Genomic DNA, 22,765 nt, shown 5'->3' on the forward strand with positions numbered 1-22,765 from the left:
TGATATTTCCCCCTACTCCTTGTTTCCACTTCTCCTTCCTCCTGTTTCCTCCTATTTCCTCCTTTTCCTTCCTACCACGCCTTCCTCGGTCTCCTATCTCCTTCCTCTTATAATTCTTCCTTCTTTGTTTTTCTTCTATGCCTTCCTTCTTCCTGTTACTTCCTTCTGTCTGCTCGTTCCTCCTTTCTCTTCCTTCCCTGACCTCCTCCCACTCCCTCCCACACCTTCCTCCTCTTTCTTCCTTCCCTGACCTCCTCCCACTCCCCCCACTCCTTCCCGTCCTCTCTCTTCCTTCCCACTCCTTCCCCTCCTTTCTCTTCCTTCCCTGACCTCCCACTCCTTCCCACTCCTTCCCCTCCTTTCACTCCTTTCTCTTCCTTCCCTGACCTCCTCCTCCCACTCCTTCCCCTCCTTTCTCTTCTTTCCCTGACCTCCTCCCACTCCCTCCCACTCCTTCCCGTCCTCTCTCTTCCTTCCCACTCCTTCCCCTCCTTTCTCTTCCTTCCCTGACCTCCTCCCACTCCCTCCCACTCCTTCCTCCTTTCTCTTCCTTCCCTGACCTCCTCCCACTCCCTCCCACTCCTTCCTCCTTTCTCTTCCTTCCCACTCCCACTCCTTCCCACTCCTTCCCCTCCTTTCTCTCCTTTCTCTTCCTTCCCTGACCTCCTCCCACTCTTTTCCCCCTCATTTCTCTTCCTTCCCTGACCTCCTCCCACTCCCTCCCCTCCTCCCACTCCCTCCCCTCCTCCCACTCTCTCCCCTCCTCCCACTCCCTCCCCTCCTCCCACTCCTTCCCCTCCTTTCTCTTCCTTCCCTGACCTCCTCCCACTCCCACTCCTTCCTACTCCCACCCCAATCCTCCTTACACTCCCTCCCACTCCTTCCTACTCCCACTCCAATCCTCCTTACTCCCACTCCCAATCCTCCTTACTCCCCTCCCATCCACTCCTTCCTCCTTTCTCTTCCCTCCACTCCCTCCCACTCCTTTGTCCTGTGAACCATTTACTGGATCCAAGTCTCCGTTTCTTCTCTTCTGTTTATCTTTGCTCCCATCCCCGTCCCTCGCCTACGCTGGGGTCCAGACTCCCCCCCACTTCCCCACTTCCCCTTTCCTCCTTCCCCCTTCCCCTTTCCTCCTTCCCCCTTCCCCTTTCCTCCTTCCCCCCTTCCCTCCTTCCCCCCCTTTCCCTTTCCTTCCCCCTTTCCCTTTCCTTCCCTTTCCCTTTCCTTCCCTTCCCCCTTTCCCTTTCCTTCCCTTCCCCCTTTCCCTTTCCTTCCCCCTTTCCCTTTCCTTCCCTTCCCCCTTTCCCTTTCCCTTTCCTCCTTCCCCCTTCTCCCTTTCCTTCCCCCTTCCCCTTTCCCCCTTCCCCCTTCCCTCCTTCCCCCTTCCCCCTTTCCTCCTTCCCCTTTCCTCCTTTCCCCTTCCCCCTCCCTCCTTCCCCTTTCCTCCTTCCCCCTTCCCCTTTCCTCCTTCCTCCTCCTTCCCTCCTTCCCCTTTCCTCCTTCCCCTTTCCTCCTTCCCCTTTCCTCCTTCCCCCTTCCCCTTTCCTCCTTCCCCCTTCCCCTTTCCTCCTTCCCCCTTCCCTCCTTCCCCTTTCCTCCTTCCCCCTTCCCCTTTCCTCCTTCCCCCTTCCCCTTTCCTCCTTCCCCTTCCCCTTTCCTCCTTCCCCCTTCCCCTTTCCTCCTTCCCCTTTCCTCCTTCCCCCTTCCCCCTTCCCCTTTCCTCCTTCCCCCTTCCCCTTTCCTCCTTCCCCCTTCCCCTTTCCTCCTTCCCCCTTCCCCTTTCCTCCTTCCCCCTTCCCCTTTCCTCCTTCCCCCTTCCCCTTTCCTCCTTCCCCCTTCCCCTTTCCTCCTTCCCCTTTCCTCCTTCCCCCTTCCCCTTTCCTCCTTTCCCTTCCCCTTTCCTCCTTCCCCTTTCCTCCTTCCCCTTTCCTCCTTCCCCTTTCCTCCTTCCCCTTTCCTCCTTCCTCTTCCCTCCTTCCCCTTCCCCTTTCCTCCTTCCCCTTCCCCTTTCCTCCTTCCCCTTTCCTCCTTCCCTTTCCTCCTTCCCTTTCCTCCTTCCCCTTCCCCTTTCCTCCTTCCCCTTTCCTCCTTCCCCTTCCCCTTTCCTCCTTCCCCTTTCCTCCTTCCCCTTTCCTCCTTCCCCTTTCCTTCTTCCCCTTTCCTCCTTCCTTTTCCCTTCCCCTTTCCTCCTTCCTTGTCCCTTCCCCTTCCCTCCTTCCTTTTCCCTTCCCCTACCCCTTTCCTCCTTCCTTTTCCCTTTCCTCCCCCTTTCCCTTTCCTCCTTCCCCCTCCCCCCTTCCCCTTTCCCCCTTCCCCTTTCCTCCTTCCCCCTCCCCCTTCCCCTTTCCTCCTTCCCCCTCCCCCTTTCCTCCTTCCCCCTCCCCCTTCCCCTTTCCTCCTTCCCCCTTCCTCCTTCCCCCTTCCCCTTCCCCTCTCCTTCCCCTTCCCCTCTCCTTCCCCTTCCCCTCTCCTTCCCTCTTCCCCTCTCCTTCCCTCTTCCCCTCTCCTTCCCTCTTCCCCTCTCCTTCCCTCTTCCCCTCTCCTTCCCTCTTCCCCTCTCCTTCCCTCTTCCCCTCTCCTTCCCTCTTCCCCTCTCCTTCCCTCTTCCCCTCTCCTTCCCTCTTCCCCTCTCCTTCCCTCTTCCCCTCTCCTTCCCTCTTCCCCTCTCCTTCCCTCTTCCCCTCTCCTTCTTCCTCCCCCTCTCCTCCCCTCCTTCCTTCCCATTCCCATTCCCCCATCTTCCTTTCCCCGTCCCCCTCCCCCCCTCGGAGCTTCCGGGAAGTCGGCTTCTCGAACCTTCATTGTGTTGTTATCCGGAAGATGTCCGGGGGGGGGGAGTGGGGGAAGGTTGGGGGCTTAGTCCCCGGTCCGCCCTGAAAGACGCTTGTTGACGTTTGACTCCACGATTGACCGCTCAGGCTCAATGGCAAGACTGTGTGTATGTGTGTGTGTGTGTGTGTGTGTGTGCGTGTTTGTGCGTGTGCAGGTGTGTATGTGTGTTTGCGCGAGTGTTTATGTACGTATGTGTATGTATGTTTGCATGTGTGTGTCTGTGTGTGTATGTGTGCGGGTATGTATGCATATGTGTGCGAGTATGTATGCATGTGTGTGCGAGTGTGTATGCATGTGTGTGTGTGTGTGTGTGTGTGTGCGTGTACGTGTGTGTGTGTGTGTGTTTGGGGGGAACTCCAGAAGGGGCCCCTGAAAGGTCCATCAAGAAGCCCCCCCCCCAAAGGGGCTAGGCTTACAGTATAGCCTCAGCAACGAAGAGAGAAGAGAGAAAGCGGCCGAGAGAGAAAGAGGAAGAGAGAGAGAGACAATGCGAGAGCGAACTGGTGAGAGAAAGAGCGCTCCCTCTCCCTCTCTCTCAAGAGAGAGAGGGAGAATGCGAGAATGAAATACTAAGAGAGAGAGAGAGAATGCGAGAGCGAACTGCTGAGAGAAAGAGCGCTCCCTCTCTCTCTCGAGAGAGAGAGAGAGAGAGAGAAGGAGAATGCGAGAATGAAATGCTAAGAGAGAGAGAGAGAGAGAATGAAATGCTAAGAGAGAGAGAGAGAGAGAGAGAGAATGAAATGCTAAGAGAGAGAGAGAGAGAATGCGAGAATGAAATGCTAAGAGAGAGAGAGAGAGAATGCGAAAATGAAATGCTAAGAGAGAGGGGAGAGAGAGAGAGAGAGAGAGAGAGAGAGAGAGAGAGAGAGAGAGAGAGAGAGAGGGAGGGAGGGAGAGGGGGGGAGGAAGAGGAGGACGGAGATGACCTTGAAGGGTTAAGGTCACTGAGCTGTAGCGAGCGAGCGAGTGAGCGAGTCTGTCTGTCCGTAACCGCCATTAACCCAGAACCTGGCCAAGCGTTTCTCCGCTAAACTCGTTCTGGACTCCGTAGCGGACGATGACGACATATGCAACGAGAGGGAGGAGGAGGAGGAGGAGACGGGAGGAAGAGGAGGAGGAGGAGGAGACGGGAGGAAGAGGAGGAGGAGGAGACGGGAGGAAGAGGAAGAGGAGGACTAAGATGATGGGAGGAATGGGTGGAGGAGGACGAAGATGGGAAGAAGAGGAGATAGGAGGAGGAAGAGGAGTATATTAGGATGACAAGAGGAGTAGGAAGAGAAGGGTAAGAAGAGTAGAAGAGGAGGATAGAGGGAAGAGGAGGAGAAGAAAATACTAGAAAGAGGAGGAGGAGGATATTATTAGGATGACAAGATGAGTAGGAGGAGAAGGATAAGAAGAGGAGGAGGTTAGTAGGATAGGAGGATAGAGCGAAGAGGAGTTTAGTAGGATATGAGGAAGAGGAGGAATAGGAGGAGGTTAGTAGGATAAGAGGAGGAGGAGGAGGAGGATAGAGGGAAGAAGAGGAGGAGGATGGAGGGAAGAAGAAGAGGAGGAGGAGGAGGAGAAGAGGAAGAGGAGGAGGAGGAGGAGGAGAAGAGGAGGAGGAGGAGGAGGTTAATAGGATAAGAGGAGGAGGTTAATAGGATAAGGGAAGAAGGAGGAGGAGGGGGATAGAGGGAAGAAGAGGCGGAGGAGGTTAGTAGGATAAGAGGAGGAGGAGGATAGAGGGAAGAAGAGGAGGTGGAGGAGGATTGATCAAGGCTTGAGATGTATCTTGACCTTCCGCCAAGTGAAAATAAACGGGGGAGTGTGTGTGTGTTCTCGGCCAATCAGCGTCCTGTTTATTTGGGTCCTGATGAATGAATGAATGAATGGATGTGTGGATGAATGGAACGAGTTTCTCTTACGTTTCTTCGCTCGCTGGACGCTCATACGTATAGGGTAGTGAGTATTTTAGAGGTTGTGTGTGCGTGTGTGTTTTGTGACACCCCTGTGGACCCAAGTCACGCATTTTTTCCTTTCTTTTTCTTTTTCTTTTTTCTTTTTTTTTTCTTTTTCCTATTTCGTTTTTTCTTTTTACTTTTTCATTTTTTCTTTTTCATTTTTCTTTTAATTTCATTTCATTTCATTTTTTCTTTTATTTCCCTTTTTCTTTTTCTTTTCTTTTTCTTATTTTTTCATTATTTTTCCTTTCTAATATTTCCCATTTTTCTCTTTTTTCCTTTTCTCTTCTCTCATATTTCATTTTGTCTTTTCCTTTTTCTTTTTTCTTTATCTTTTTCTTTTTTCTTTGTCTTTTAATTTTTTCTTTTTCGTTAACGATCTAAGACAAGAGAGCTGATTATTTTAACACTTGCAAAAACCCTCCTTCAAATGAATCCCCCTGTCTCCCCCCCGTCTCCCCCACCGTCTCCCCCCTCCGTCTCCCCCCCCCGTCTCCCCCCCGTCTCCCCCCCCCCTCTTCCTCAAGTCTCCCCCCCCGTCTTCCTCAAGTCTCCCCCCCCCGTCTTCCCCAAGTCTCCCCCAACCAACGTCTCTCACAACTCCCCGTCTCTCCCAATCCCCCATCTCCCCCTCTTCCCTTTCCCAACCCCCCGTACCCCTATAACCTCCTTCCCCCCATAACCCCCCTTCCATTGTCGAACCCATAAACGGGACTAAAACCCCTGTCTTTGTCCCCCCCTTGGGGAGAAGGGAAAGTGGGGGGACGGGATGGGGAGAGGGGGGATTCAATGCCCCCCTGGGGTTGCAAAGATTTAAGCTACTCCGGGGTGCTTACGCTTGTTAGAATGTTTATCTCCCCATTGATGTCTCTGCCTTTGAATATTCGGGTGAGAAGATTAGCAACATTTCCCCCCTTCTCCCCCCTCCCCCCCACCTTTCCCCCCATATGACCGGAATGAAAAGAGTGTATCTTGTTTGTATTACCTTAAGGCTGGGTCTCTCTCTCCTCTCTCTCTCTCTCTCTCTCTCTCTCTCTCTCTGTGTTTGTGTGTGTGTGTGTGTGTGTGTGTGAGAGAGAGAGAGATCCCATGTTCTTGGATTACGTGTTGGAATCCTGTTTGACGTGTGTGTATGTGACGGAGAGAGAGAGAGAGGAGAGAGAGCGAGAAATATATTATATTCTTGAATTACGTGTTGGACTCCTGTACGACGTGTGTGTGTGTATGTGCGTGCGTGTATGTGTGTGTTCACGTGTATGTGTATGTGCGTGTGTGTGTTCACGTGCATGTGTGTGTGTGTGTGTGTGTGTGTGTGTGTGTGTGCGTGCGTGTGTTCACGTGTGATAATGTACAACATATAGACCATGGACAGTTCTTCATAACCCAACGAAACGAGCCTATGGACATCCATATTGACAAAGGCATCAATCACCAACCTGATGTAGTTGACAAGTGGAGCATTGCCGTTATTGAATACGATGGACAGTCATCAGGGAGTGTGTGTGTGTGTGTTTTGTGTGTGTGTGTGTGTGTGTGTGTGTGTGTGGGTGTGTGTGGGTGTACATGGACGCCCACACAAGCATCCACAAGCCTGTGTTCTTCTAAATGTCACTCGTTTTCATGGCTGTGTATGTGTATTTATGTATATACATAATTGTGTGTGTGTGTGTTTATGTATATATACAATGTGTGTACGTGTGTGTTTTTATGTATATATAATGTGTGTGTGTGTTCATGTATGTATATATATATATATATATATATATAAAAGTATGTATGTGCTTATGTATATATATAATTGTGTTTATGCATATATATAATGTGTGTGTGTGTTTATGTATATATATAATTTTGTGTGTGTGTGTGTGCGTGTGTGTGTGTGTGTGTCTACATGCACCTCCGCCTGTGCCCAGGTGTCTATGTACATATACCATCATGTATGCATATACGCACACAGGCGCGCACTCACACAAGTCTGTTTATTTATCTCGCTCGTTTTCAAGCTAAGGAGTATTCGTCTCAGTTCCGTTTGTTTACAAACGACAAACACTAACGAGAGGACCTCGGAGACACCAAAGGGTCCTTGGTTCGTGCGTCTCGGGGTCGCCCTCCGCGTCGGTTTTCTTCTTCTTCAAAGACTTCTGCCCAAGGCCCCCTGGCCTCCTGCGAAGGTCTCCGAGGCTCGTCAAGGTCTCCTGGTCTTCTGTGGAGGTCTCCGAGACTCGCCTAGGTCTCCTGGTCTTCTGTGGAGGTCTCCGAGGCTCGTCAAGGTCTCCTGGTCTTCTGTGGAGGTCTCCGAGGCTCGCCTAGGTCTCCTGGCCTCCTGGGAAGGTCTCCAAGGCTTGTTAAGGTCGCTGGTCTCCTGTGAAGGTCTCCGAATCTCGTCAAGGTCGCCGGTCTCCTGTGAAGGTCGCTGGCCTCCCGTGAAGGTCTCCGAGGATCGCCAAGGTCTCCTGGCCTCCTGTGAAGGTCTCCGAGGCTGTCCAAGGTCTCCTAGTCTCCTCAGAAGGTCTCTAGTCTTCCTTAACGATATATCGTTAACGAGGCGGTCTTGTCATTCAAGTTGACCTCGTTTCAGTCTTCGATATCTTCGTCGGTTTCTTCGTCCTTCTTGGCACTCGCGTCCGTCGAGGTGTGCCACAGTGCCACGAAGAATTAAGATGGCCATTGCCGACAGAATGGTCTAAGTAGAACAAAGAACAAGATAGCAAATGAGCAACAGAGAAACATAAGGCTAAGAAACTCCTTCAGCTAGTTCGGGAAAAGAAACCAAAAATGGCCATTGCCGACAGAATGGTCTAAGTAGAACAAAGAACAAGACAGCAAATGAGCAACAGAGAAACATAAGGCTAAGAAACTCCTTCAGCTAGTTCGGGGATGAAAGAAACCTAAAATGGCCATTGCCGACAGAATGGTCAGAGTAGAACAAAAAACAAGATAGCAAATGAGCAACAGAGAAACATAAGGCTAAGAGACTCTTCAGCTAGTTCGGGGATGAATGAAACCTAAAATGGCCATTGCCGACAGAATGGTCAGACTATAACAAAGAACAAGACAGCAAATGAGCAACAGAGAAACATAAGGCTAAGAGACTCTTCAGCTAGTTCGGGGATGAATGAAACCTAAAATGGCCATTGCCGACAGAATGGTCAGAGTAGAACAAAGAACAAAACGGCAAATGAGCAACAGAAGAGCATAAGGCAAAGAAACCCCTTCATGTAGTTCGGCAATTGGTCTGTGTATGTCGATATCATTCACGGTCAGATTAAACACATTGTGAAGATGCTTAATCAAATGTACAACGTTTAGCTACTTCTTGAAGCTTTTTCCATGTACACTGTGTACACTGTACACTTGAAGATTCTTCAGCAAGTAGCTAGGCGTTGTACATTTGATCAAGACTCCATATTCACATGAATGAAATCGCTTGACAACAGCAGCCAGGTGAACATACCAATTGCCCCAAACTACTTTTGGTGTATCCATGGCCTTATGATTTTCTGTTGATCATTTGTTGTCTTATTCTTTATTCTACTCATTTATTATTTATATTTTCTTCTTTATTATCTTGTGTTTTTTTGTATCATCTTTATTAATTTACTTTTATTTATCTATTTATCCATTTATTTATTTATTTATTTATATTAATTTCGTTCTACTCATGTGCTTTCACCATATCCCTTCCTCTCCTCTGTCCCTCTTCCTCTTCCTCCCTCTTCCTTCCTCTTCCTTTCCAACCCTCTTTCCTCGCCCCTGTATATTCTCTCCTATATCTTCCTCCTCTTTCATCCATTCCTCCTCCTCCTTCTCCTTCTCCTCCTCCTTCTTCTCCTCCTCCTCCTCCTCCTCCTCCTCCTACGTTTACTTCCTGTTTCTCTTTCCCCTCCTTCTCCTCCTCCTCCCTCTTCCCGCCTCCTCTTCTTCCCTTCCTCTCCTCACCTCCCCTTCATCTCAACCCCCCCCCTCTCTCTCTCTCTCTCTCTCTCTCTCTCTCTCTCTCTCTCTCTCTCTCTCTCTCTCTCTCTCTCCATTCCCATTCTCCCTCCTTTAATTCCCTCATCCCCCCTTCCAAAAAATAATAATAATAATAGAATAAATAAATAAATAAGTAAAATAAACAAATGAAATAAAACAAACCAGTAAAAAAATTAATTGAACAGTGTGTGTTTGGTGGTCTTGCAAGCCAGAGAGTTTCGTAGTAGTTTTTTATGTATTTTATTTTATTTGTGTGTGTGTGTTTTGGGGGAAAAGCAATTTGATTAAATAAAAAGTCCTTTGAAACTTAGGAAGCCATATCGTCATTGACCCCCCCCCTCCCTCTTTTGGAGGGGAGCGACAATTTGATAAAATAATAATAATAATAATAATAAAAATAAAAATCCTTTGAGGCGTAGCCACCCACATCGTTATCCCCCCCACACTTTTTTTTAGTGTGTATGTGGGGTTAATTTGATACAAAAATGTCCTTTAACACGTGGGCAGCCACCCACATCGTAATTTGCACCCCACACCCCCTGCCGTCTTGGGGTGTCGTTATAGGACCGTGATGGTTTGTTTTAGAAGAGACTTGAAATTGATCATAATTGAAGGTCGTAGCGTTGTATGGGCTGCTGGTCCTTCTCTATGCTTGATTTAATTTAATTTTTATTTGTTTATTCATTTATCTTTTATCTATTAATGCAAGTCTGGCTTATGTTTTTATCTTTATTTTATCTTTAATGCAAGCAATATACCTAAATCAATGTATATATATATATATATATATATATATATATATATATATATATATATATATGTATGTGTATATATGTATGTGTATATATGTATAAGTGTATATATGTGTGTATGTGTATATATATATGTACGTGTGTATATGTATGTGTATATATATGTGTATATATAAATGTGTATATATGTATGTATGTGTATGTGTGTATATGTATGTATATATATGTATATGCTAGAGTGGGAAATGGTCCAATCGATGGAGTGGTTGGGAAGTGTGGAGTTCCAGGAAAGAATCGTAGTGGAGAGTTGATGGTGGAAATGTGTCTAGAAAGAGAGTTGATGATAGCAAATACAGTGTTTCGGAAGAAAGTCAAGCATAAGTACACATGGGAGAGGGTGGTGGAGGGAAGGGTGGTAGATAGAGCGCTAATGGATTATGTAGTGGTAAATAGGATTATGATAGGAACAGTTAAGGATGTACATGTGCTAAGGGGAGAAGGTGGGGGAATATCAGATCATTTTTTGGTGGAAGGTAAGTTGAGAGTGGAGGATAGATGGAGAAGGAGGAAAGGGACAAAAGGTAGGGAGGTTCTTAGAGTGAACTCCTTGAATGAAAAGGAAAAGGAGAAGGAGTACGAAAAGAAGCTGAAGGAGGAGTGGGAGGGAGTAAAGGATAGAGCAGAGATGGGTGTGGAGGAGGAATGGGGATGGTTCAAGGAGGGAGTCTTAAAGTGTGCAAGGATGGTGTGTGGAACAAGAAGGACAGGGGGAAATAGAAGAAAGGGTAGTGAATGGTGGGATGAGGAAACAAAGAAGGTTGTAGAAGAGAAGAAGCGAGCATTCACAGATTGGTTACAAAAGAGGACAGGGGAGTCATATGAGACGTACAAAGAAAAGAAAAGAGAAGTAAAGCAAAAGGTAAAGGAGGCAAAGAGGAGAGCAGATGTGAAATGGGGTAGGAGTATGACAGGAAATTTTGAAAGTAATAAAAAGATGTTTTGGAAAGAAATTAAGAGAGGAAGAGGAGGCGAATCAAGTAGGGAAGAAAAGGTAAAAGGTACAGATGGAGAGTTGATAATGGAAGAGATGGCAGTGAGGGGAAGATGGGCAGAATATTTTAGGGAGTTGCTAAATGTGAAGGAGGATAGGGAAGGAAAGATAGCTGCAGTGGGAAATACGAAGAAAATGAGAGTGATGAGTGAGGAGAACGGAGGAGAAATAAGGAAGGATGAGGTGAAGGCAGTTGTAAAGATGATGAAAGCAGGTAAGGCACCTGGTCTGGATGGATGTCATGCAGAATGTCTGAAAAAGGGAGGTTCAGTGATGGTGGACTGGTTGGTGAGATTATTTAATGTTTGCTGGAGAGAGGGTAAAGTACCGGAGGACTGGAGTAGTGCCTGTATAGTTCCTCTTTACAAGGGAAAAGGGGACAAGTGTGAATGTAGTAATTTCAGAGGGATTAGCCTGTTGAGTGTAGTAGGGAAGGCTTATGGGAGAATCTTAATTGAGAGGATTAGGAGAGGAACAGAAGGAGTAATTGGTGAGGAACAGTGTGGATTTAGGACGGGTAGAGGTTGTGTAGATCAGATCTTTGTGGTAAGACAGATATGTGAGAAAGCTATAGGAAAGGGGAAGGATGTTTTTTGGGCTTTTATGGATCTGGAAAAGGCTTATGATAGGGTAGACAGAAAGGCACTGTGGGAGGTTATGCAGATTTATGGGATAGGAGGAAAGCTTTTGGGAGCTGTCAAGAGTTTTTATGTGAGTAGTAGAGCATGTGTTAGGATTGGAAATGGAGAGAGTGAGTGGTTTGAAGTAAAGGTGGGACTTCGTCAAGGATGCGTTATGTCGCCCTGGCTGTTCAACTTATACATGGATGGGGTGGTGCGAGAGGTGAATGCTAGGGTAGTGAGTCAGGGATTGGAGATGGTTAAAGAAAATGGAGAAAAGTGGGAGGTGAGCCAGCTGTTGTTTGCGGACGACACTGCGCTTGTGGCAGGGTCAGAGGAGGGATTGAGGAAGCTGGTGGCAGAGTTTGGGAGAGTATGTGATAGAAGAAAGCTAAAGATAAATGTGGGTAAAAGTAAGGTGATGAGATGTACAAGGGGTGCAAGTGGCAGTAGACTGGAAGTGAACATTAAGGGAGAGCGACTGGAGGAAGTGGATAGTTTTAGATACTTGGGTGCAAGTGTAGCAGGAAAAGGTGGAGTGAAGGTGGAGGTAGAATGTAGATTGAGAGAAGCGAGTAAATGCCTTGGTGGTTTAAAGAGTGTAATGAGAAATAGACATTTGGGAATGGATGCGAAGAGGAGACTGTATGAAGGAGTGATTGTGCCAACAGCACTGTATGGGGCAGAAACGTGGAACATAAGAGAAGAAGAGAGAAGGAGTTTGAATGTGTTTGAGATGAGGTGTCTGAGAAGTATGGTGGGGGTTACTAGGCTAGATAGAGTGAGAAATGAGGAGGTGAGGAGGAGAACAGGGGTGAAAAAGGATTTGGGAGAGAGGGTTGATGAAAGAATATTAGGATGGTTTGGACACATGGAAAGAATGAGTGAAGAAAGACTAGTAAAAGAGGTATGGAAGGCAGATGTGGAGGGAGTGAACATGAGGGGACGTCCTAGGATGAGGTGGATGGATGGGGTGAAGGGGGCTTTGGGGAAGAGGGGAATGTCTGTTGAGGAAGGAAGGGAGAGGACGGAAGACAGAGGTGAGTGGAGAATGGTTGTATATGGATGATGTTGTGACTGCATGAGGAGGAATTGGCGGGGGGGTGGGGGGTGGGGTAGTATGTTTGAGTAAATTTTGACGCAGCCCGAAGGGATTTCTCCCCGTCCTCTCCTTATATGCAAAGGGGGACGGAGAGGGGGGGTCGCCGATTAAATGAAGCGGCCTTGCTGTGGATGTACTGTGTCTTGCGACACTGCTTCTGACCCAGGGCGGTGGGCAGGGTTCAGGGATGACCCGTCATCCAGGAGGTGCTCAGATGAGAGGAAGGGTGGGAGGGTGTGGAGTGTATTTAGGGATGAAATGGGTGGGAGTGTTTTTATGCCTTTCCTTTTGTGGCTACCTCCCTTGGAAGGGGGAAAAAGCCTTGGTATATGTATGTATGTATGTATATATGTATATATATGTATTTATATATATGTATGTATATATTTATATGTATATATATGTATGTATATATATATATATATATATATGATATGTATATATATATATGTATGTATGTGTATATATATGTATGTATATATATGTGTATTATATATATATGTGATATATAATATATATATATAAATATATATATTATATACATATGTATGTGTGTGTGTGTGTGTGTATATATATATATATATATATAATTTTTTTTTTTTTTTTTATTTTTTTTTTTTTTTTTTTTTTTTTTTTTTTTTTTTTTTTTGTATATATACATAACCAGTCGTCAGTCAGGTTAATGTCGTATTTTCCCTCTGCGTCGTAGAAGACATCCCAAGGTCGTCTTTAGAGTTCCATATGATTCTTGATTGCCCTCCGACATTACCCCCAATGTACATACACAATCGACCCTGATTGCTCGTCGTCGCATTACCCTCTTTTATGAAACTCTGTTTACCAAGATGGCGGGAGACACCAAAAAAATATACATAATTCCTTTTACGTACTTTGCTGGGACAGAAACAAAAAATACACAAACATAAAAATAAAGGAGACTGCAGGAGACCGTAAGGCCTACACTAGGCAGTTCCATGTCCATGACCACCTGTCTTCCCCGTCCATAAAGTTGTCTAACCGTTTCTTAAAACAACCGATAGTTTCAGCGCTCACTAACTACATCATGGTTACTAAGTCTATTCCTTTCGTTGACCACTCTATTAATAAACCAGTTTTTGCCGATTTCCTTCTTAAATCTAAATTTGTCCAATTTATATCCATTACTGCGAGTCCTGCCCTGTTATATTAATATGATGAACTTGTTAAAGCCTTTGATCCACTTGAACACCTGTATTAGATCACCCCGCACTGTGCGTCTTTCCAGAGAGTTGTGATTGCATGAGGAGGAATGGGCGGGGGGGTGGGGTAGTATGTGTGAGTAAATTTTGACGCAGCCCGAAGGGATTTCTCCCCGTCCTCTCCTTATATGCAAGGGGGGGTCGCCGATTAAATGAAGCGGCCTTGCTGTGGATGTGCTGTGTCTTGCGACACTGCTTTTGACCCAGGGCGGTGGGCAGGGTGCAGGGATGACCCGTCATCCAGGAGGTGCTCAGATGAGAGGGAGGGTGGGAGGGGTGTGGAGTGTATTTAGGGATGAAATGGGTGGGAGTGTTTTTATGCCTTTCCCTTTTTGGCTACCTCCCTTGGAAGGGGGAAAAAGCCTTGGTATATGTATGTATGTATGTATGTAAGTTAAGGTGCCTAAGCCTCTCCTCGTAAGGTAAAATTCTGAGCCCATGTATCATTTTGGTCATTCTCCTCTGTACTAATTCTAGTAAATTGATGTTCATTCTATAGGACGGAGACCAAAACTGTACCGCATTGTCAAGGATGGGTCTAGCTAACGCACTCAGAATGAATAGATCAACCAATGAATGATTAAGTTAATTAGATGAATGCATGAATATATACAAATAAAGTCTTCATAAAGTATGTCACAACGACGGTGTATCGAATTGACGTCATATCGACGGTTTAATGATTTGACGTCATAACGGTTTATCGACCTGACATCGTATCGACGGTTTATCGATCTGACGTCATATCGACGGCTTATCGACTTGGTTGACGTCATATCGACGGTTTAACGATTTCACGTCATATGGACGGTTGATCACCCTGACGTCATATCGACGATTGATCGACCTGTCATATCGACGATCTATCAGTCTGACGTCATATCGACGGTTGATTGGTCTGACGTCATGTCGACGGTTTAACGACCTGACGTCATGTCGACGGTTTAACGACCTGACGTCATGTCGACGGTTTAACGACCTGACGTCATGTCGACGGTTTAACGACCTGACGTCATGTCGACGGTTTAACGACCTGACGTCATGTCGACGGTTTAACGACCTGACGTCATGTCGACGGTTTAACGACCTGACGTCATGTCGACGGTTTAACGACCTGACGTCATGTCGACGGTTTAACGACCTGACGTCATGTCGACGGTTTAACGACCTGACGTCATGTCGACGGTTTAACGACCTGACGTCATGTCGACGGTTTAACGACCTGACGTCATGTCGACGGTTTAACGACCTGACGTCATACTGTATTGAAGGTATGCCTTAGCATGGAGGTCCTCTCTTTTCTGAACTCCGAGCTGAATAAAATCACCTGACGGTAGCAGGTGAGGTAGGGAGTCCAGCGGTGTACGTGGAAAGGTGGAGGGGGAAGGGGAGGTGGAGTAGGGAAAGGTGGAGTAGGGGGAGGTGGGGAGAGGGGGAGTGAGAGATGGAGGAGGGGGTGGGAGAGATGGAGGAGGGGGAGTGAGAGAGATGGAAGGGGAGTGGGGAGAGGTGGAGGAGGAGGGGGAAGGAGAGTGGGAGAGGTGGAGGAGGAGGAGGAAGGGGGAGTGGGGAGAGGTGGAAGGAGTGGGAGAGGTGGAAGAGGGGGTAGGAGTGGGAGAGGTGGAGAAAGGAAAGGAGGAGAGGTGGAGTAGGGGGAGGAGGAGGGGGAGTTGGCTTTCAAAGAAGAAGAAGAAGAAGAAGAGGCTTGATTGACAAGACGGCCCTCTAATGTAAACACTCTTCCTTTCAAGATGTGGAGGAGGAGGAGGAGGGAGGGATGGAGGACAACGAAGAGGAGGAGGAGGGAGAAGAGGAGGAGGAAGGTGAAAAGGAGGATGAGGACAACGAGGAGGAAGGGGAAGAGATGGAGGACAATGAAGAAGAGGGGGAAGAGGAGGAGGACAATGAGGAGGAGGGGAAGAGATGGAGGACAACGAGGAAGAGGAGGAAGAAGGGGAAGAGGACAACAAGAAGGAAGGGGAAGAGATAGAGGACAACGAGGAAGAGGAGGAGGACAACGAGGAGGAAGGGGAGGAGGGAGAGGGGGAAGAGGAGGAGGACGAAGAAGAGGGGGAAGAGGAGGAGGAGGAAGAGGAGGAGAAGGAGATTATTTGTGCATCCACAGAGCAAGAATGGTGTGTGTGTGTGTTATGTACAAGGACACTTACCTTTCATCGCCATTTTCTGTTGATGCGAGATAGAAAATGGGGCGTGGGCGTCGTGACAGCAAAAGGGGAAATAAATAGAAATGGAAAATTGTTGAAATCGTTTTGACACGCGAGAGCAACACGGGTTGTTGTTGTTGTTATTATTGTTATTATTATTATTGTTGTTATTGTTATTATTGATAATATTATTTTTGATATTGTTATTAAGAAACAAATTGCTCTTATCCATCGTCTTTATGTGATATATATATATATATATTATATATATATATATATATATATATATATATATATGTATATAATATATATATATTATATATGATATATATATATATATATTATATATGATATATATATATAATTTATATATATATATATTATATATATAATATATATATATATATATATATATTATATATGATATATATATATATAATTTATATATATATATATTATATATAATATATATATATATATATAATTTATATATATATATAATTTACATATATATATATATAATTTACATATATATATATATAATTTACATATACATATATTATATATATATATATATTCCTTTGAGTAAATAAAGGCATTTTTTTTTATAAATATTAAATGGGCTATATATTTTGATAAGAGCGTTTTGATAAGAACTAATTAGCTTTTCTATAAAATATTTTGTCATTAATACGTTTTTACGATGTATTGATTTTGCTTATATAAACTATCTTCATAGATTTTTTTTTTTAGACCTGTCGAGTATTGATGATCCCCCTCTCCCCCTGCCCCCTCTCCCCTTCCCCCTCTCCCTCCTGCCCCCCTCTCCCCCTCCCCTGCCCCCCTCTCCCCCTCCCCCTGCCCCCTCTCCCCTTCCCCCTCTCCCCCTCCCCTGCCCCCTCTCCCCCTCCCCTGCCCCCCTCTCCCCCTGCCCCCTCTCCCCCCTGCCCCCTCTCCCCCCTCCCCTGCCTCCTCTCCCCCCTCTCCCTCTACCCCTCCCCTACCCCCTCTCCCCTCTCCTCCCCTACCCCCTCTCCCCTCCCCCTTACCCCCTCTCCCCTCCCCTACCCACCTCTCCCCCTCCCCACCCCCTCTCCCCCTCCCCTACCTCCTCTCCCCCTGCCCCCCTCTCCCCCTCCCCTACCTCCTCTCCCCCTGCCCCCTCTCCCCCACAAGAAAAAAGAGGAGAACAACTTTGTTGAAGAGTCATTAAGAAGGTGATTAATCCGAAACTCAAGACAAATAGATTTTTTTTCCCGAAGAAAAATCGAAATCGAAATTTCTTAAAGAATGGCGATACGTCTTGCCCTCAGCTTTTCAACAAAGGCCTTACGGTCTTCCCATTTGTCACTGATAAGACCTCTTTACGGGTTAACAAAGATCACAAAGGCTGAGGTGGGGTGGGGGAGTGGTGGATGGTAAGACTAAGATTAAAAAAAAAAAAAGAAAAAAAAAGTTATGAAGCTTTGCAAATGACCACGCTCCCTAGTTTGACCTTGAATAGTAAAAAAAAAAAAAAAACAAAAATTAAACTTGGCAAATGACTACGTTTACTAGTCTAATCTAGAATAGTAAAAAGAGAGAAAGGGAGAGAGAGATAGAAAGAGAGGGGGACCCTTTGGCAATCCGCCTCAGGTGACGTGTAGCGTCCACTGTTGTTTATGGGGAGGAAGAAGAGGAGGAGGAAGAGGAAGTTGGATTATGAAGTCTGGCTGTTCTTGTTATAGTAGCGTTCTTCTTCGTCTACTTTTCTTCTTCTGCTTCTTCTTTTTCTTCTGCTTCTTCTTCTGCTTCTTCTCTTTTTTCTCCTTATATCTCCTAGTCTTCCTCCTACTCTTAGTCCTCCTCCTCCCCTTCCTCTTTCTCCTCTCCTCCCCTCCCCTCTCTCCCTTCCTCTTGCTCATCTCCTCCTTTTCTCTTTTCTCATTTACTCCTCTTCCCCCTCCCTTGCACTTCTCCTCCTCCTCTTCCTCCTCCTCTTCCTCCTCCTCCTCCTTCTACCTTCATCTTGTCACTCTCCTCTCCTTTTCGTATCTTGTCTTCTTCCCCCTCCCTTGCACTTCCTCCTCCTCCTCCTCCTCCTCCTCCTGTTCCTCCTCGTCTTCCTCTTCCTCTACTTCCTCCTCGTCTTCCTCCTCTTCCTCCTCATCCTTCTCCTCATCCTCCTCATCCTCTTCCTCTTCCTCCTCATCCTCCTCTAAATCTATCGTAATTGTAGCTGTGCTGCTTGTATATTTTCAAGAATAAAAAACTGAGGAGGATAAAGGAGAAGAAAAGAGGAAAGTGGGAAGAGGAAGACAAAGACAAGGAAGGGAGAGAAGAAGAAGAAGAAGAAGAAGAAGAAGAAGAGGAAAACGAAGATGAGGAAGGGAGAGAAGAAGAAGAAGAAGAGGAGGAAGACGAAGATAAGGAAGGGAGAGAAGAAGAAGAAGAGGAAGACGAAGACAAGGAAGGGAGGGAAGAAGAAGAAGACGAAGATAAGGAAGGGAGAGAAGAAGAAGAAGAAGAAAACGAAGATAAGGGAAAGAAGAAGAAGAAGAGGAGGAAGACGAAGATAAGGAAGGGAGAGAAGAAGAAGAAGAAGAAGAAGAGGAAGACGAAGATAAGGAAGGGAGAGAAGAAGAAGAAGAAGAGGAGGAAGACGAAGATAAGGAAGGGAGAGAAGAAGAAGAAGAGGAAGACGAAGATAAGGAAGGGAGAGAAGAAGAAGAAGAAGGAGTAGAAATTCTTGTGATTGGTAAAGAGCTTTAGGTAACCAGCGCTTCTATCCGAGGCTTATGTTTTGGATTAAGGACCAAATGCTCTTCATGTACGTTCCATATTATACACGTACGTACATGCACGCACACTCTCCCATGTACTCGTATGTGCATACACATACACACACACACACACACACACGCACACACACACACACACACACAATCTATATTTATATCTGTACACAAATACACACGCAGACACGCACTATATATCTATCTACACACACACTCCCTCACTCACACACGCACACATACTATATATATATATATATATATATATATATATATATATATTATATATATATATATATATATATATATATATATATATATATATATACACACACACACAAACACGCACGCACACACGCACGCACAGCCTCTAAGAGGTCCTCCACAGGGAATCGAGTTCATTCAATTACTTCTATCAGGTGATTAGTTCCAATTTCCAATTTTCCTTTCTCGGATTGGTCTGTTGTGGAGTGCCCGCAAAGAGAGAGGGAGAAAGAGAGAGAGAGAGAGAGAGAAAGAGAGAGAGAGAGAGAGAGGACTCTTGTCCAAGTCCGACCTCTCCCAGGCACTCATCGTGGAGACTTGCTTCGAGTCCGACTTAACGAGGTGATTTGAGTACGACTTATGGGATGATGGCTCGGACTTAAGAAGTGTGTGTGTGTGTGTGTGTGTGTTAATGGATATAAGTTTGTATGTATATGTATATACATGTGAGTGGTAGGGTGGTGAGTTTATATATGTATATATGTATGTATATCTGTATATATGTAATATATGTGTGTACGTGTATATGTATATATGTGTTTATGTATGTATGAATGCATATGTGTGTACGTATGTATATATGTGTATGTATGTACGTGTTTATGTATGTATGCATATATGTGTATGAATGCATAGTTTGTGTACGATGTATGCATAGTGTGTATATATGTATGCATAGTGTGTGTATGCATGCATATGTGTATGTGTGTGTGTGTATGCATAGTGTATGTATGCATATTGTGTGTGTATATATGTATGCATAGTGTGTGTGTATGCATAGTGTGTGTATGTATGCATATTGTGTGTGTATATATGTATGCATAGTGTGTGTGTGCATAGTGTGTATATATGTATGCATAGTGTGTGTATGCATGCATATGTGTATGTGTGTGTGTGTATATATGTATATACTGTGTGTATATGATAGTGGGATCCCCGAAGAACAATTTGGAGTATTTTGCTTTGATGTTCCTCTCGTATTCTCGTGATGTTTGTACATAAAAGGTCTTGATCCCCCAAAAAGTCTCCCCAAATTGTTTTTGTAACGTTTATGGTCTACCCCTCCCTTTCCCTCTTCCCCCCTTCCCCCCCCTCCTTCCCCCCCCCCCTCCTTCCCCCCTTCCCCCCTTCCACGGTCTCTACCTGAGGAAAGGGTAATAAAAGAAAGAAAAAAAAACATATTTCTTAAATTATCGTATCTTTTGTTATTGTTCCGTTTTCTTCTGTCCTGTTATTTTCCTCCGTTTTCTTTCGTCTCTGTTTGATTTTTTTCTTTTTTTTTATAATTGCTTGATTCCCTTTGCCTGACAAGTCTCAGACATTGTTTATGTCGCTGACTATTAGTCAACCTTTGTCATGTACGCTTGCTGTATGTGTGCGTATATATATATATATATATATATATATATATATATATATATATATTGTGTAGATGTGTTTCGTGCATGTATTTAGTTAATAAGAATGTGCAGGAGAAAGACCTATGCTAGTGGGTTCTCGTCCTTGTCTTAATCGGTCAAATGTGTGTGTGTGTATGTGAATGTGAGTGTGTTTGTGTGTCTGCGTGTGCGCATGTGTGGCCCTTCCCCCTCCCCCTCTCTCTTTCTTTTGCTCTTTCTTTCTTCTCTCTTTTGCTCTTTATTTCTCTCTTCTCTTTTTTGCTCTTTCTCTCTTCTCCCTCTTTTTTGCTCTCATTTCCTCCTTTTCTTTTCATTTCCTTACCTCGACCTTCTGCTTCCTGGCGTCTGTTTTGTGTCGTAACTGTTTCCTTTGGGGGGGGGGGGGGACAAGTCCCTCGCCGACGTCCTTCATAGGGAGAGAGGGAGGGAGAAGGTGAGAGAGAGACTGAGAGGAGAGAGAGAGACGGAGAGAGGGTGAGAGAAAGAGAGGGTGAGAGAAAGAGAGAGAGGGTGAGAGAGAGAGACGGAGAGAGGGTGAGAGAAAGAGAGAGGGTGAGAGAGAGAGACGGAGAGAGGGTGAGAGAGAGAGACGGAGAGTGTGTGAAAGAAAGAAAGATGGAGGAAGGAGAGAAAGAGAGAGTAAGGGAGAGAGAGAGGGTGAGTAAGAGAGTGGGAAAGAGAGAGAGAGATGGAGGGAAGAAGAGAGGAGAGAGAGATAGTAAGGGAGAGAGGGGTGGTGATTGAGAAAGGGAGTGAGAGAGACGAAGAGAGGGTGGGAAAGAGAAAGAGAGAGAGAGATGGATGGAAGAAGAGAGGAGACAGAGATAGTACGGGAAAGAGAGAAGGGTGGTGAGAGAGAGAGAGAGCTTCGCGTTTTTGTTCCCCAAAGAACAAAAGAACACAAGGACCCGAGACCAGAACAATAACAGGAACTGACTTAGCGGTATTGATGTCCTTTTGATGTTGCTTTCCTCTCATCGGAGGCTCTACGGTGCCCCTTCCTCTTTCTATGAATAAGATAATCAGTGCTGCGATGTTTGTACTCCATTATTGCTTATATCCAATAGGATTTCTTTTAGAAGACCGCAGAAGGTCGGTGGAGCCAATTCTACATGGTAGATGGAATTTCATGACTAAAAAAGGAACAGGTCTTTTCTTGTTTCGACTTTGAGTAAAGTAAATAAATAAATAAATCAGTAAATGAATAAAAAATGAAAATGTAATAGAATTGATTGTTAATTCAATTTGTTCTTCCTCCTCCTCCTCCTCCTCCTCCAACTCCTCAGCCTCCTCCTCCTACTAATCCTCCACCTCCTCCTACTCCTCCTCATCCTACTTCTGATACAAGTACTACTACTAATACTACCACCACCACTACTACTACTACGACTACTACTACTACTACTACTACTAAATTTTTTCATTTTTTATTTTTATTATATGCATATATATATGTATTTATATATATATATATATATATATATATATATATATATATATATATATATATATAATATTTAACGACCTCCATCCACGTGGAACTGTGTGGTGGAAGCAGTCAGGATCTGTCTTCCACAGACACAGTTCACTGGCTCCTGTCTTGCCAATGGCTGTGGTCGACTATCCTCGTATATTATTTAACTTTAATGAAGCCTAATACAGAAGTTTTTTTTTTATCCTATTTTCTACAAAGGTCTACTCAAAATCGAGGTTTTATGCTAATTTAGGGCGTGGGGACCTGGTACCACTCACCCACAGGAGAGCTGATCTTAAGAGTGAGAATGAGAGTCTACATCTCATCCACACTACTATACTGTTCTTTGGTTGTTTCTTTTCTGCCATCATCTCCGTTAGAGGGGGTTTGCACGGTCGAACGCGGTTCGACAGACACGTGTTTAAAGTGATGTATGAACGGGGTTTTTGGGGTTTAACCAACGTGTACGACAACCAAATACCCCGTTCACACATCACTTTAAACACGTGTGTCGAACCGCGTTCGACGAGCCGTTAGACTGTGTAAAGCCACTCTTAGACGAGCGTAGAATGCTTTTGCCCTTGGACCCAATCCAACCTGAAGTTGTGAAGGTTATCGGAGTAAATGAACCTTGGTCCATATTCTGTATACGCCCCTCGTACATACTACTACTACTTCTACTACTACCACTACTACTACTGCTACTATTACCACTACTACCACTACTACCACTACTACAACTACTACTACTACTACTACAACGACAACTACTACTACTACTACTACTACAACCTCTACTACTACTACTGCCAAAACTACCACTACTACTACTACTGAGACAACTACCACTACTACTACTAGTGCCACAACTACCACTACTACTACTACTGCCACAACTACCACTACTACTACTAGTGCCACAACTACCACTACTGCCACTACCACCACTACTGCCAATACTACTACTGCCACTGCCACTGCCACTACTACTACTACTGCCACTGCCACTGCTACTACTACAACTACAACTACTACTACTACTACTACTACTGCCGCCACTACTACTACTACTGCCACTACTACTACTACTGCCACTACTACTACTGCCACTACTACTACTACTGCCACTACAACTACTGCCACTACTACTACTGCCACTACTACTACTACTG

This window comes from Oratosquilla oratoria, chromosome 40 (assembly GCF_046742065.1).
Source record: "Oratosquilla oratoria isolate Oo_2021 chromosome 40, ASM4674206v1, whole genome shotgun sequence".
NCBI lineage: Eukaryota > Metazoa > Arthropoda > Malacostraca > Stomatopoda > Squillidae > Oratosquilla > Oratosquilla oratoria.